This window comes from Thermobia domestica, chromosome 15 (assembly GCF_964235325.1).
Source record: "Thermobia domestica chromosome 15, izTheDome1.hap1.1, whole genome shotgun sequence".
Classification (NCBI taxonomy): Eukaryota; Metazoa; Arthropoda; class Insecta; order Zygentoma; family Lepismatidae; genus Thermobia; species Thermobia domestica.
In genome coordinates this window covers 3694152-3710852 of record NC_137468.1, presented here as the reverse complement: position 1 = coordinate 3710852, position 16701 = coordinate 3694152, and the positions used below count along the sequence as shown (strand labels likewise).

The 16701-nt window shown below is 36.7% G+C and overlaps 1 protein-coding gene across 1 annotated transcript in view; it reads left to right on the top strand.

Annotated features, from left to right (window-relative positions):
- The first annotated feature begins 1157 nt into the window (after positions 1 to 1157).
- LOC145671807 (carotenoid isomerooxygenase-like) overlaps positions 1158 to 16701 on the top strand; it is a 62840-nt gene continuing 47296 nt past the window's right edge. The window contains exon 1 of the mRNA XM_081741040.1: positions 1158 to 1475. The gene's annotated coding sequence lies outside the window, so the exon portion shown is untranslated. The remainder of the gene's footprint in view (positions 1476 to 16701) is intronic.

The following is a 16701-nucleotide window of genomic DNA, read 5'->3' as shown; positions in this document are numbered from 1 at the left end:
TGATTAAAGATTAAATCTCGTCTAATACATCAGACAAGTGTAGGCGGTGAGGTAGTTGTTATTCCTGGGTCGATGGCATACACGCCGACTTCTAAGTTTCTCAAAGGGTGCTCAGACATTGGCAGATCTTCTTCTTCTTCTTCTTCTTCTTCTTCTTTTTCTTCTTCTTCTTCTTATTATTATTATTATTGTGCTGGTGTAGTTTTGGCGCACCACATTTTGGAATATTCACAGGTGAAATTGAATGCTTTGTATGAAAAGATATATTCATAAGGAACATATTCTGCAAGCGACAAAATTTTATACAAAGTAATACAGCTGTATTTCAGGTTTACAAGTGTAGGGTTACTAGTGTAAAAGTGCTTCACGGTGGATAAAATAAGTGAGTGCACATGAAAGACGACTCTATTAGGCATTATTTTTCGCCGGTGATGTATTTCTGCACAGTATACAGAAGCTGTATTTCATGTTTACAAGTGGAAAGTTACTAGTGGAAAGCCATGACAATGCTATTGAAACTCGCATATTTGCCAAAATCCACTTCTTTTTCAATGTACTCGCTTACACGTACACCCACCATCGCTGACGCGCCTGCTTCCTTCGGACGCACCAACGCGCTGCCGCGCAGGCCCACCAGCTTCGCCCTACCCTGATTCGGTTAGATAGCATTCGTGCTTTTTAGTGGCCATCTAGCACAGGTTGGTTTGTGCTTTTGCACTGTACTTTTTATGCCGTACATCCGGAAACCGTATTTATACACAAATCGAAAAAGAATTGTAATTTTTCAATAATTATCTCTAGTGGCCCCTTTGAATTTTATCTATGCCAACTGACATATTTTCATGTCGCCCAGTGCAAATCTTTTAGGAGACAATAGGAAGTAAATTAGTGAAAGAATTACAATTTTTCAACAATTATTTCTAGTGGTGCTCCAAAACTACACCTGCACGATTATTTTTATTATTATTATTATTATTATTATTATTATTATTATTATTATTATTATTATTAGTAGTAGTAGTAGTAGTAGTAGTAGTAGTAGTAGTAGTAGATCCAATACAGTGATTCCCAAATACTTCCTGAGAGGCGAAAAAGTCTACCAAGAGCTGCTGAAATAAAATGAACCTTGAAATTATTTTTACTTTGCAAAAGCTAAAAAATAGCACGATTTCCTAAACTTTATATTGAACAAAATTCTAAACATCAAGATTTTGTTTCTGAATTTTCAACGTGTTTAACAATATCACCAAGATAAGGAGATGCCCGTTCCTCGCACGGAGGAAATATGTTTATAGGAGATAGGTGGCTCACTATAAATTGATTTCTGATTATTTAACATGTTTCGTACTTTTATGTATGAAGTGCACGGTTATGCAAGAATGGAAAATTTGGTAAACGGAAATTCATTTAAAAAGAAAAGCAACAATAATGCTATTAAATTCAAATGAAGAAAATTGTAGTGAAAAGAAAGTCTGGTTTGTATTTAATGTTATTTTCATTTTATTTCATACTTAACTAAGTTGTTTTATTACAATACTTGCTTATAAACTACATTATTATCTTACTATTTGGTGAGTAGATATATAAATTCTTTGGGTTTCCCACTCTAGAGCAAACTACATATAACTGACCGTGAGAAAAGCATGTTCCTTTTAGTTAAAACCACAATATGTTAACGTTTGTTCTTGTGTCTTATTTATAGTAATGCTGAATGCTAATCTTACTGGAAATTTCAGTCTTTTGAATTGAACGGCAGTTCGGTAGATATGAGCGGAATCCTTGGAATAAATACTGTTTTTCCTTTATCCTTTCCTGACATTATTTTTGCTTCAATTATATTGTTTGATAACTGTTTCACGGTCATTCTTGTTCCATTACATAATGTTGGTGAATACAAATTTCTCAACAAAATTATTGGAGATTCTATTCTTAATCTTAAACAATGTAAAGGCATTCCTGGCACTTGCATTGAATTAAAAAATTCGGTGGGAAAGTTAACACTTTCATTTTCATCAACCATAGAATCAATTGTTTTATATAATCGTTCCTCGCCAGGAATCTTGTTTTGAATTTTTAAATTAATATCATCGACGACGTCATTTCTTACTGCTAGAATGGCTCTGTCAAATAACCAGTTTGAATTTGTGTAATTTTGAACAAGTATTGAGTATAGCCCGCTCCCCCCAGTGATTTTTAACGAATCATACTGATTCTAACGATTCATATTAGTTCATAACGTATCGAAATCGTATGTTATAAAGATTTAAGATGTAAATCTTGTTGTAAGGAAGCTTTAGTATAAGTAGTAGTAGTAGTACTAGTAGTAGGAACGGGTTACAAGCCCCGCAGGGGTTGGTTGGGTTCTGTTCTCTATATAAGTAGTAGTTGCAGAAGTAGTAGTAGTAGTAGTAGTAGTAGTAGTAGTAGTAGTAGTAGTAGTAGTAGTAGTAGTAGTAGCAGGGGCGGATCCAGGACCGACTTCTGGGGGGGCGGTGGGTTGCCATAATGCTACTTTTAAGGGCTCCAAACTCTGGGATGCAATTTATTTATATATATAAAACAAGAAAGTTTCCTTGTCTGGGGGGGCGGCGATCGCCCCCCCTGGATCCGCCCCTGAGTAGTAGTAGTAGTAGTAGTAGTGGTAATAGTAGTAGTAGGAGTGGCTCTTCCAGTTCCGGTGACAAAGAACTGGGGACAGCGGGCTATACACAAGCCTTGAACAACGTTAGGGTAAACTTTATCTATTAATTCATCTGGACTGTGGACAGCATTACATAAATCACTTGTAAGTTCAATTTGGCCAGTTATACAATCAATTGGATGCTTGCCTTCACCAAAGTAGAAGTAGTAGTAGTAGTACAAATAGTAATAGTAGTGGTTGATAGTAATAGTGGTAGCAGTAGTAATAGTAGAACAAATAATAGTAGTAGTAGTTGGTAGTAGTAGTAGTAGTACAAACAGTAGTAGTAGTAGTTGGTAGTAGTAGTAAGTAGTGCTAGTAGTAGTAGCTCGGATTCAGTTAGGTTAGGTTAAGGTGGGTTCTGTTGTCTGGCTCCCATTATCTAGACATAACCCCACCATTTTTCCTTTCAAAACAGAAAAATGACCCCGTATTCTTAATGTGTACCTTCCTAGTGGTGCACATTCTGAAACATTTTTGAACATATAGGAAAATAACATAACATGCTGGCATATTCTACAACAATTTCGAACATTGTGGAACATTCTAGAACATCCTGGAACATTCTAGAAGGTTCTAGAGTATCCTGAAAATTCTAGAACATTCTCGAACCTTTGGGAAACTTCTATAACAGTTTGTAACATTTTCCAAGATTGTTGATAATTCTAGAACATTCTGGAATATTTGATGATTTGTGTAGAGAGAAAAGCAACATTGAAAATGAAAAAAATGCTCGCATTGTCGTTAAAATTTAACCCATTTTTTAGCACAGTAATACCGTTGCTAGGGCGTTTTCTCCCTCTAAGACCCCTGCTGGTCCAAACCGAAACCTTCTTCATGGATGGGAGATACAGGGCTACAATACCATATAACTCCCATGGGGCTCCGGGTCTTGGTTTCGGAGCCTTTGTGGCACGCACGGACAAACCACACTTACTTTTATAATATATATATATATATATATATATATATATATATATATATATATATATATATATATATATATATATATTATAGTCAAACCTTTACAACATTTGAGAATAATTTGAGGGAAAATAAAAAATGATTCAGCTGCCTTGTAATTTACATAAAACATTTTACATTTTTAAAAACATAGATTAACAACATTAAACACCAAGTTCTTTAAAGAAATAATTATATAAAATTACAGCCACGGATTATTATTATCGTTGTAATGTTATATCACTTGATCCTTGATGTGAGGAAAACCTGAAGTCTAAAATAAGTATTGATAAATGATTATTCAACACATATACATCCGTGTCTAAAATTAACCTTTAATCACATTCACCATAGATCCCTAGTTTTACTTATTTACAGGGTTCGTTATGAAAGTAAAGAGCATTGCTTTAGAAAAACTGTTTTATTGTTCCGATTGTTACAAATCTTTAAAATTACTCAAAATACCCTTCTTCTGAATCGATACACTTCTGGAGACGTGTTTTCCACGCCTGGAAAGTATATTTAAAGTCCTCGGCTGGAATGGCTTTTAAAAACCTTGTAACATGGGCTTGAATGCTCTGCACGGAGTCCCAATGTTTTCCTTTGAGGTGTCTCTTCAAACGGGGAAACAAGAAAAATCACTAGGATCCAGGTCAGGACTATAGGGGGGACGGGGGAACACTGGGGCTCTGCTCCGGGCCAGAAAGTCGATGACGGTGAAGGTGGTGTGACTTCGTGCATTGTCGTGGTGGAGTTTCATTGAGTCTTTGATGTCACTTCGAACGCGGGCGACCCTGCATTTCAGTCTCTTGAGCACTTCTAGATAAAATCCTGCGTTGACAGGTTGTCCTGGTGGCACAAACTCGAAATGGATGATTCTTCGAACGTCGAAGAGGACAATGAATATGGGACGCCTTTTTGGGATGGGGTAAGGATGAGGTGTGCCACTCTGCACTCTGCCTTTTGGATTCTGGTCATATTCGAACATCCAGGATTCGTCTCCAGTTACGATCGAGTCTAAAAAGTCCGGATCACTTTCACACAATGCCAACAACTCCTTGCAGCGCAAAACTCGAAGTTATTTTTGTTCCTTCGTCAACACATTTACTTAAAAAAATAAAATAAAATATTAAAATAAAAATAAACTTGTATTCTATGTTTGTCTTTGAATGATGTTCCCTTTCCTTAAGACTACGGACTATGCAAATGTATCACTGACTGGCGGTAACGAACCTACTGGGCCCGTGTGGGCTTGCCATCAACACTCACTGACACATTTACCAATCCAATCATCTACGGAAAATAGAACTCAAATTTGCCCAAATATGAGAAGATTCCAGAGTCTCTTCCATCTCAACTCACAGTCCGGTATCCAGGCCTGCAGTTCATCATCTGCATCCCATCGTGAAATAGGTTGCGAACCACAAACTATCGACACAGAACATCGACCTATGAGTGGAGCTGTTAATGAGCACCTTGGAGATTTTATTTTTGTCTGTAAAAGCCCTATCAAAATAATAATAAAAAAATCTTATACGATCCCAAAACAGAATTTAGTAGCGCAACGGAAAATAAAAAAAATCCAAACAGATTATGATCAAAACTGGTAGAAAAGAAAAGAAATTCTGCAGACTCGGCTGTTTCAACCCCGGTCACACTAAGGAAAATCTCTTTTCTTCGATTCACAGCAATTTCATTTCACCAGTAAAAGAATTGTGTACGTACTGCTCTTTACCTTGTCCATATTTCACATACTATTAAAACATGACTGTACTCAAATTTACTACTAAAAACTAAAATGCTATATTCTTGTACTTGAAAAGAAAAATGTTACTTCACGGCTAGTAATTTTTTATTTGACATCATTCATTGAAAATAGATTTGACAGGAAATTCTAATTTTAAAAAATCTTTACATTTGCTTGTAGGGATATACCCATCTGAATCGAAATCAACCAAAAGAAAATAACATTAAATATTTCTAAATCTTCAGAGCCGAAACATTGTTTACTTTTCATTCAGTTTTCAAGAAAATTCTTAAAATATGCATATTCATTAATATTCTCGATATCCGTAGACATTTACATCATAACGACACAAAACAATGAAAATCAACAAACACATTACATTAAATCTACACTAGGCCAATCTACAAATTCTCTGTGATTAGCTATTTTGATTTTCTTTCCCTTTCGGTGCTCAAACTTCTGTGCGCTTTAGTTGTGGCCACCATAGAGGGTTTACGCTACCTCCCTTGAAGCTCGGACCTCATTGAACATCAAGCACAGGTAACACTCAATAGAAAATTCGCAGAATACTTAAACCTAAGTAATCTATCCTAACCTAACTATACTACCTTAACCTAAGAAAAAAAATCATATTCATGAAGCACCCTTTTCATTCACAATTTACGTTTCTTTTAGCTACCTCAGATTGGCAAAGACGTAGTGGCTATCAATGAATGTGTCGCTCTGAAATTTTCTCTTTTACTTTTAAATACTGGAACATTTATACAAATAAATCTTTAAAACTGTATCTAAAACTTTTCTCGATGGGTATTAAAATAAACGGCGGAGATCTGACCTGTTGACGACAGTCTCTTGTTACCGGTATCAAATTCATGTACCCTTGTACTAAGCATTAGCCGTGATTCTGACCACATTTGTTTTTCCAAAATTCTATAACCTTTAGAATGATTTAACAAAGAAAAGCACCATGCCAAATTGTAAAATTTCGAGCAGCACTAAGTTTTCCGAAATAAGATAATTTAGAAGTTAACAAGGAATCTAAAATTTCTTTCATTGGGGGAAATGTGTGTGTGTGTGTGGTACACACATTTCTTGTTATTATGACAATCGTCTTCGTTATGTTGACTCTAATTTTTCTCTCCCCCTCCCCTTCCATTGAATGTATTCACGCAATTACATTCTGACGCAATTACATTTCTGTATATATGAAATTTTGGGGAGAAACTTACGGCAATTAGCACATCATATTAGAATTCAACACCTGCACAGAAAAACCACACTCGTTTGTTCTTCCACGAAACAATGATTTTAGAGGTTATCGTTCCTAAACTGTTTTCTTGGTTTTCTCGTTTTACACTTACTTGGTTTTCATCCAACGATGAGCCGAAACTGTTAGAGCAGAAAATTTCCAAAATATACCTGACTTTTTCCACGTGATCCTATAAAGAATCACTCATCGTGGTCCCAAAAAAGAACATAGCTGTGATAGCTCCGGACATATTCTTCTGAAATATGGCTTACCAATTCATTTCTTCTTCCACGACGCTAATCACCAGTCTCGAGATTTTCTTATTTCACCAATGTCTTAACCTGCTACCACAACAATTTCTCACTTCTCTAGATCGTGAATTTAGCAAGAATCACCATTCCAAATGAGTATCAGTGTTTTAAAGTAACAATTTTAACAAATTTGTACAGACGTCGAACATTTCACGTCTATCTCCTATGGCTACTTCTGATGTAAGACAAAGAACAATGGGAAGAAGATCCCTAATTGGAGGATTATTGTGACGTAACTATAGAATGATAGGTTTTTCTCCTGAGATCAAAGAAAGCCGAAAATCTCAACCACAGCTGTGATTGCAGATAATCCAATCACAGATAATTTACTCCGAAACAAAGAGATGCATAAAGAAGAAATTATGGCTGACTTTCCAAATTTAGAATTTTGAAGAAAATTACGAAATAAAAATTTTAGTTTTCTTTTGAAGATTCCCTATACTAAAATATCCATAGAAATAAACTGAAAACCCTATAAAACGCTAAAATATACACTTATTTTCTAAAATAATGTCATATTTTTGGTTAAATACGTAAAACTTACAAAATATAATTACGAACCATGTATTTTCATGCAATACCTATTTGAAACTATTTACTTGAATAAAATTACGCAAAATTTGCGACCTACCTTTTTCATAATACGAGAAATAAACATGTTTTCTTACATTTTCACTAAAGATAAAATTTCTTTATATACACTAGGTGTCCCAAAACTACCGGGCCATGTTACGTTACGCCGAGCATAAGGCAACAACACCTTCGGCACAAGCTTAACACAGACCTTTCGCATTTGCAGGTCCTCGGTCACTATCCCATGTACCGCAAATGTTGACATGTTTAGGGTGTCCGCGATTTGTTGAATGCTCACACGCTCGTCTGAGCGCAGCACTTCACGCACACGGTTAACGTAGTCGTCGGTCTTGGCACTTGTTGGGTGTCCAGAACGGGGCTCGTCAGCGATCTCCTGCCGATCCTCCTTGAACGACTTGTACCATTTTCCGACCTGGGATCTTGACAACACTCCTGCTTGTAGGCCTCTTTCAGCATCTGGTAAGTTTCCGTAGCATTCTTACCCAACTTGACGCAAAATTTTATGGCGTAGCGTTGTTCGAGCGAACCTTCCACCGCGCCGTGTTACAACTTGTAAAATCGTGCTTCACGCGGATCGACATCCACACGCTGTCACTGCTCGAAGCAGACTGACTCTAGGCGCGTTTGGAAGGACAGACCACCCACTACTTTTTCCGCACCGGCAGCGCGCGCTGCGGTGGATTGTTGAGTTGCATCATGCTCAATAATTAAAATGAAACTAAACAAGCTTTTCCATATCGAATTTTCAGTTAATATATGTTTTCTATTCTGCATTTTCAAAGTTCAGGAAATATATCCGTAACTTACTGCTTTATAAGATTTTTTTTGTAACTTGTACCGAAATATACCGTAATATAATTTCTTGTAGTGTGAGAACACCTGTGCTAACGTGAATTTCTGATGCTATGAATTCCCGCCTTATAAAGTTTGGTGTTGGGTGGGTGGACATATTACCCCACGTATGTGTTCGTTTCACTCGGACGATGGGCTACGATGGCCATTTTGCTCTAACTTTACAAACATCAGCGTATGTCCTTCAGCATCAAACATTACATAATATAGCCTTCAGGTAGAAATACTGAAGGATGTACCTTCCATTCAGAATGGTTTGTTTTTCTATGGATTTTTATTCATACTAGCAAATAAATAAAATATGAAAAATTGGGCGTTTCACCCAGTAGCGTCATTTCAGATTTAGCTTGAGGGGGGCAAGACCCCTTGATATAAGTAAAATTTCGCGTTTTTCACTGACTTACTACTATTTTATTGATAAAATCTATACAAATCTCAAACTCGGGGGGGCATATGCCCCTCCCTGCCCCCTTAAATGACGCCCCTGGTTTCACCCCCGCTTACTCTAGTTTCTTTTTATTATTCAAAGCATGAAAGCGTAATTTGGAAATTAATTCAAACTCAAAATTCAATGGGTACTCAGCACTCATTAAATAATTCCAATGGGTGCTTGAGGCCCGGGAGCACTCAAGTAGTCGGCGTCTATGCGCAGTGAGTTACTGTCATTTACGAGAAGATCATATGTGTTCGTGGTGAAGTTGAATAGCAACAAATTAATGTTGACATTTTAAGAAACGGCGGGTTGGACTACAGTTCAGTGTCTCTTCAGCGCCGAAGCTACATGAGACATGGATTCACAACTTAAGATGGAATCGAAACCACCACAATACGTTCAAGTTTTTACCCTTGCACCGGAAATCGATCTCGGGATCCGGTGCACGAAAAAATCTCACGTTAGCTGCTATAATGACCTGGGTTCCACACGAATCACAGAACTGTTTTCGTGTAGGGTGACGAACCGTCCCATCAAAACGGGATTGTCCTGTTTTTTCACTACCGTTCCGTGTCTCGAAAAATTTTCCCGGGACACCAAAATGTCCCGTGTTTACGTACATTGGGTACAAAAAATCTTTCCAATCTAAAATTTCCTAATTTATATTATTATTTTCTAAGTTAGGTGATTATATTGAGCTATGTCTAATTAGTGAGCAATGTCCTTATGAGTGGTTGGTTGTGTCCCCTCCAAGACTCCTACTATGCAGACGACAGTGCCAAAGGCTGAAAGTCTTATGAAACACAAACTGTTTTTACTCTCTGTTTCGGGTGGTGGAAGACTGAGGCGCTGTCATCAGTACAGTACAGTGTTTCCATGATTTGACTAAGGTCTGTCATTTATGAAAGGGGAACAAAAGTATAGAACTATAAAAGTGAAAGTAAAAAAGAAAAGCAGTTATAAGTGAAATAAACTTTAAAAGTAAGAAAAAGCAAATAAAGGAAGTTGGAATCAGATGCTGAGAATAGTTCGTTATAAATTCTGCCGGTGACAGATTTTGTTGATTGACAGATATTGATAAATGTTTCACATAGTTTTAGTAATGTTTCCAAAATTTCATTTTTTGTTAGTTGATGATAGTTACTTGTTATTTAATTAATTCTACAACCATTTCAATAGATTCTAAACCGAAAAAGTGTAAATTTGTCCTTTTTTTGTGAGAGATACAGAGAGAGAACTAGAGAACAGAGAGGCAAAAATATATATTTAGGGGAGCAACCTATCCAAAAGTAAAAAGTTGTCGCGTTTTTTTCTAGTTGACGATTTGGTCACCCTACCCACGTGTGATGCATCGGAAGAATTCGGAACGATTCGTGGAGCTACCTTCCGAACGCACACTTGAGATAAAGTGCACCAACAATGTCCCCAAACTTAGAAGGCATAGCAATTGAGCGACAGAAAAAGCACTTAAAGAACTAGAACACAACCAAACAATTATTCGAATTAAATGTTAACAATAATAATATCTAAAATATAAAATATCGACCACAACAAAAACAACAAAACGAAACATAGCTCAAAATCTGACAACACTGTACTCTTAGAAGATGCTTGAGAAACGACAATGGTAAGATTTCATTGGTTGGGGTTGATGACCGAGACACATAATTTTAATCACCCTCGATCCTAGCCATAGGAGCTAAATACACGGTTCTGATTGGTTGAATTTATCCGTTTCTCGCCACCTAGCATACATGTAGCACAAGTCAAACACCAGCTGCTGTCGGTTCTCCTGGCCGAGCATGCTACCGCGGGGTAGTAATGAAAAGCGCTTTTGGCGTGGGTTCAAACCCAGCCCAAGGGATTGTTTTTATTTTTCTTAAATTTTAATAAGTATTTTATCATTGAAATAAGATAAAAAATAATGCTAATTTACCTTTGTACATAATACATAATGCATAATATGTAATTTAATTATGTTACGAAAAATAGCTGAGCGAGCGTCAGCGAGGGAAGGGGGTTAGAAGCACAACAGTGTTCGTTTTATTCCACTTTTGCCTCTATGATAATACTACTTGACCACGTCACCTCAGGTGGTGTAACTTCGATCTAAATTTACCCTTGCCTGCTTCCTAGTGACCAACTTAAAACAAAAAATGAAATCTTTCAGTTTTACGTCCCACGCTTATGGCGGTTAGGCTAAAGGAGACGGTGATTATGAGAAATGAATGAAATGACGGAATGAAGAAGGTGGGAGAACCCCGGGAAAACCCACGAGCACGGTGTTTGTCCACCACAAAGTCCACACGCCAACTTAAAACAGTTGGGTAGGGTAGAACGTGAAAAAATATATATGCAACCGGAACACACCTTTGCGTTCTATTAGATAGTGAAATTGGTAAACCTAGATCAAACTTCACGAGTCCTCGCGATCACTATAGGCTAGCGGGGAGAGCTGGAGTGTTTGATGTAGCCTGTTTCCCATTCAGAAGTGGAATTAAAAAAAAAACTGCAACACGTGTTCGCTCATTCTTAATGACGAGTTTATATTCTGAATTTGATATTTTTAAAGTAATGGTGGCCTTCGATATTGCATGGAAATTTACCTTGTTTATGTCAGGACAAAAGATCATAGGTTTTATTCTTAATTTTAAAAACATAAGACTCACATACATAATTTCCAGGAAAAACTGTAGAAATTGTATTTTTCTGTGGATTTGTTAGCCGTTATTTCCTTGTACACAACACGTGTAGCTAATTAGTAAACCAGCGTTTGCATATCTTAATTACAAATATGTATGTATGATATTTGTTCTGGAGCAATTTATGAGTTTAAATTATACTTATCCAGCACATTACAAGGAAGTTTCCAAATTTTTTACTTTAGTTAGCACATATTTGTTTACAACTTTCTTTTAACTTCACACTAAAGAAAAGGTAATTTCTCAATACTCATGTATTATGTTATTACAATGTAACACTGTTGACGCAACACTGGTGTTTTCCTACCTTAAAGCAGCACAAGTGATCGGAGTGACGCTGAATGCGGTAATAAGTGTTATCCATTTATATATTGTTACAACAATTAATTCCATTTAGAGGTGAGTCTATCCTTTAAAATATCTTTTGTGGTTATGATTGGGTAGAAGATTTTTAAAAGTACAGGCTCAAAAAAGTGGTCAGTGAGAATTTAACGGCATAGTTGAAATGACATTGTACAGTGGAGTCTCGTTAATTCGAACTTGGATAATTAGAAATATTGGATAATTCGAACAGAAGTCCATTCCCCTTGAAGACTGTATTGAAAACAATAGTAAAAGATCGTGGATAAATCGAACTTTTGAACCTATGTTCTGGATAATTCGAAATAAATACAGTTGAAAATTGTTGATGTTGGACAGATGTAAACAGAGAAATACAGTTTTAACGTGTTTTCAGTTATCCAGATGCAGCCATAGGGAAGAGTAATACAAAAGATAAATAGAAAATCTATGTAATGATAAAGATGAAGGTGAGTTGGGGAAGAAGTAAAGATAGAGAACGTGTGCCAATCTCATCTTGTTTCAGAATTGGTTGAAAAAAGATGAATTATTGATAAAGTCAACCAAATGTTAATAATATCATATTCCACGCAGTACATGAAATTCAAGATTTATCCACCGTACAAAAACAATCAAATTTAAGCAAATGAGGTTTACGACTTCATAAATGTGAGAACAGAATATTCAAATTGTTACTGGTGTTTAATTGTTTGGGCTATTCAATGTATGTTGTAGTGTTGTACGTACATATATTTTCCATTGTACACGTAGTTTGAATTATGTGGAGTCAATGTCGTTTGTTAGTTTGCGATATTCGATCACGCAAATAATAAGCTGCTTTAAAGCTAAAGTCTACACCATATGAATATGTTTTTGATGCATAGTACTTTGGTTTGTTTGTTGTTATGTATGTAAAAATAAATGTTGTTGGATAATTCGAATTTTGGATAATTCGAAGTTTTTTCGTGTCCCCTTGGACTTCGAATTAAAAAGAGTCCACTGTATTTCGTGGACACTACATAATAAGCCTACTTAGGCTTATATATATAATATATATCAATAAATAAATAAATAAATAAATAAATAAATAAATAAATAAATAAATAAATAAATCAACATATCTATCTATTTATCTATCTATCTATCTATTTATAGTATATATGTAGTTTTATTTCTGGCGGTACGCAAGTTAACGGCGTACCGATATCTTTTCAATGAGAACGGAATTTTCCTCTTCTATCTTAAAAAAGGAGTTTATGAGAAACTTCAAAAATAGCAAATAGTAAATATATAGTTTTATTGAAAATCAGAGTTTTTATTGTTTTCCTTTTTCTTCCTTCTAGAGAAGGAGTTGCGAATAATGTTTGTTCCTTCTTGAAGTTAATTAATTGTATTCAAGAACTAGAAATATTTGGGTCCTTCTATCTTTCGCTCGCTGCAACGTCCTTGCGCCTGCCTTTTTTTCCACTCCAATTTTGCACGGTAATATAAACCTTAAAGGCTCTGAACCAACCATTTTTTCTGAAAGGGCTTACCTCTCACAATGAAATAATCCCAACAAATTTGTCTGTCGCTGAAGTTCTACTAAACTGAAAGCCAGTACGAAAATTCTGTTGGGGCTCTACCTCTGCACTTTCTCCGCAGAGGAGTCTTTGCTCATTCATATTTTAATGTATCCAATTAATTGTTTTTATGTATTATTGATATTTCACGATCAAAGTTTTGGAGGGGCCTATTTCCCACCCAAACGTTTTTCTTTCTTTCTTTTCTTTTTCTTTTTTTTTCAGGAAAATACGAAACCTGTACTTCCTCATTTTATGTCCACAGTTTCTGTGCACAATTTCATTCACTTCGGTTCACTTCTTCTGGCCTTTCAGGCCTCAACTTTCAAAACCTTTTTTCCGTAGAAAATGAAAAACGTATTCGTTTACTTTTCGCAAATTGTCCCTACACAAAGTTTCGTTGCAATTCTCCATGTCCTTTACACACATCTGACATACTGTTATTAGCACTTTTGATATTTCGTGATCAAAGGTTTGGATGAGTCCATGCCCCACCTAACCGTTTTTTACAGGAAAATACGAAACCTGTATTCCCTCATTTCGCGTCTACAATATGTGTGTAGAATTTCGTTGACTTCGGTCCACTTTTTTTTTTTTTTTTTTTGCCTTTCGAGCGTCAACTTTCAAAATTTTGGGTGGGGGCTTTTGCCCCCTAAAACAGTTTTTCCTCAGAAAATAAAAAAGCACGTGTTCGTTTATTTTTTGTGTAGTATCTACCTGTCAACTTTTATCAACATCGGAGTGTTACACTTGGGAAGTGTTACTTATAAGAAATAAAAGTGTTCAATATACAAACAAAAGTAAATTTAACACTAACAGGACAGAAGAAAAGAATCACTGATTCAATGCGGCTAACCTCCAAGATAGAGAGATGACCCAGTTAAAAGTGTTCCTCTTTTCTGGCTATGTACAGGCAGTTCCAGAATGAAGTTTTATTATGGATGGTTCTGAGCAGAAAAGTTCATATGAGTAGGTCCGATTTTGAGCGATAACTGAGATATGAACACAAATAAAGATGGATTAGGAATGAAATGAAATGAAATCTTTGAGTTTTACGTCCCACGATTATTCCGGTTAGGCAAAAGGAGGCGGTGAAGATGAGAAATGAATGAAATGGTGGAATGAAGAAAGTGGGAGGAAACGGGAGAGCCCCGAGAAAACCCACGCACACGGTGTTTGTCCACCACAAAGTTAACTTGGCGGGGGCTGGGATCGAACCCGGGACCCCCAGCACCAGAGGTGAACGCTCTACCACTGAGCCACCGCGGCCCATAGATGGATTAGGAAAACGTAAACAAAAGCAGTAACGTGTAAAACATAGAAATGTAAGGGTACTTCCGAAAGTAAATACTAAAAGGGACATGCTTGTATTAATGGTTCTTGCATCACTTTGTGGTGCAGAACTAATTAATATATGGTTATTAAGTAATTAAACAAGTAATTAATAGTGAAAAATACTATGTTGACACACGCTGGTGATATATCTACATAAACAGCGACACAGCTATAAATATGCTACATTGACTTGATCCCTAGTCTTCCGTTGCAAGCGCTGCTATCTGCTGAAGGAATTCCACTCGCTTTCTCTCGCTTAGCAATAGCTGAAACCTTATTGGCTCAACGCGTGGGTGTGTGAGAGTGTGAGCGTTAGTTCGCATTTTTGCCACGGCTCAAGACATTTTGGCAGCACAATAGACAAGTTGTCGCCTGGGGAAGGAACTCGCCTTAGCGCCCCCTACCAACCAAACCAAAACGATCCCCGATGGCATCACAAAGTAATTCTTCTATTCCATTTTTTCTCCAAGTGGTAAAGCTTGATTTCAAAATCGCAGGACATAATTTAATTTTTAGTACAAGATAAAACACCAAACTAATTTGTATTTGATTGCCAAATGATCTGAGAATAGCAAGCTTGACGTATTCGTATAGTCTTATCATAATAACTGCAAATCATAATGTTTTTGGAATTATATCGAAATGTGCATATGTGTAGAATGAATCAACAGTCTGTTGCTTTAGAATATAACTGGCCTTTGGCTAGCTGGGAGCTTCGCACCCAGACCCCCGACTCTGCTCAGCCTACGGCCTCGCATTTCTTATCTATCGGCCTTTGCATCAACAATGAATTTTGTGAACTTGCTCTTCAGATTTCCTGAATCTGCCCATCCGGGGGCTTCGCTCCCACACAGTCTTTGCTCGGCCTACGGCATCGCACCCCTTGAACCCACAATTCTATCGTTTCTTTTCCTATTTCAACTATCTAAAAGATAAGATTTTGTATCCCAAGAAAACGCCTATTTAAATAGCCTGGAAATTTCTTCATCCCCCTTTAGACCCTTAAAAAATTAAAAATATTCACTTTTGGCAATTTTCCTGTCGGTTAGTTCTGGAAGCCTACAATCATTCTAAATTTAATCTTTGTAGCCCTACAGGAAGTGCTCAATAATATATGTCAGTTCATGTAGTTTTATATATAGTTAGGAATTTTTAACTATGAAAAACAGTCAAGCTGTTGTCTCGAGTATTATGGTCGGTCATTTTACAAATTCTTAAATCGATGTAAGTTAAATGAAAACACAAAATGTTTGAACTAAAATTAAACTTTGCGGGCTCTTTTGGCTGCAGAAGTTTCTAGAATGTCCTCAAAAGATAGCTTTGAAGCTAATTTATGCTCTATGGATATGATCCTAAGGTTGGTGAGTCACTGTAATCCTTCTAAGTTTCTGGAGTATTTTTTTATGATCTTTAGTTTGTTAAAACTTCTTTCCTTACCTTATAGTGAAAATAGATATTTGCCCAGTTTCGCATCCCCCTCACAATCCGGCGCTCGGGGCACAAGCCCCGTTTGCCCCCCTTAGTTACGTCACTGTACATAACAATTCTAATGGGGTGAAAAGACCACATAGCAGGCCACAGTAGATTCTCAAATATGAAGCCACCAACATCAATATACTTCTGACCGTGTCGGAGGACATTTTGTGTTGCATTACGAAGCCCCCGATGATATTCGAGGAAGTTATTTGAGGTCGCTCACTAGCAATTATAATGTGATCTTCCACTCCATACCTTATATTCACTGGCGCAAATCCCGGGGGGATGAGGGGAACATGTCCTCTCCAATCTTGGAACTGTGGGGACTATTCCCCCCAATAATCCGATTTGAAATGTGTATTTTTTTTGGGGGGGGGGGGAAATGTGATGATCTGTGTCCGATAGCCACAAAGAAAAGTGAGATGAAATTGATGTCAACCCAGAACAAACCTCAAACC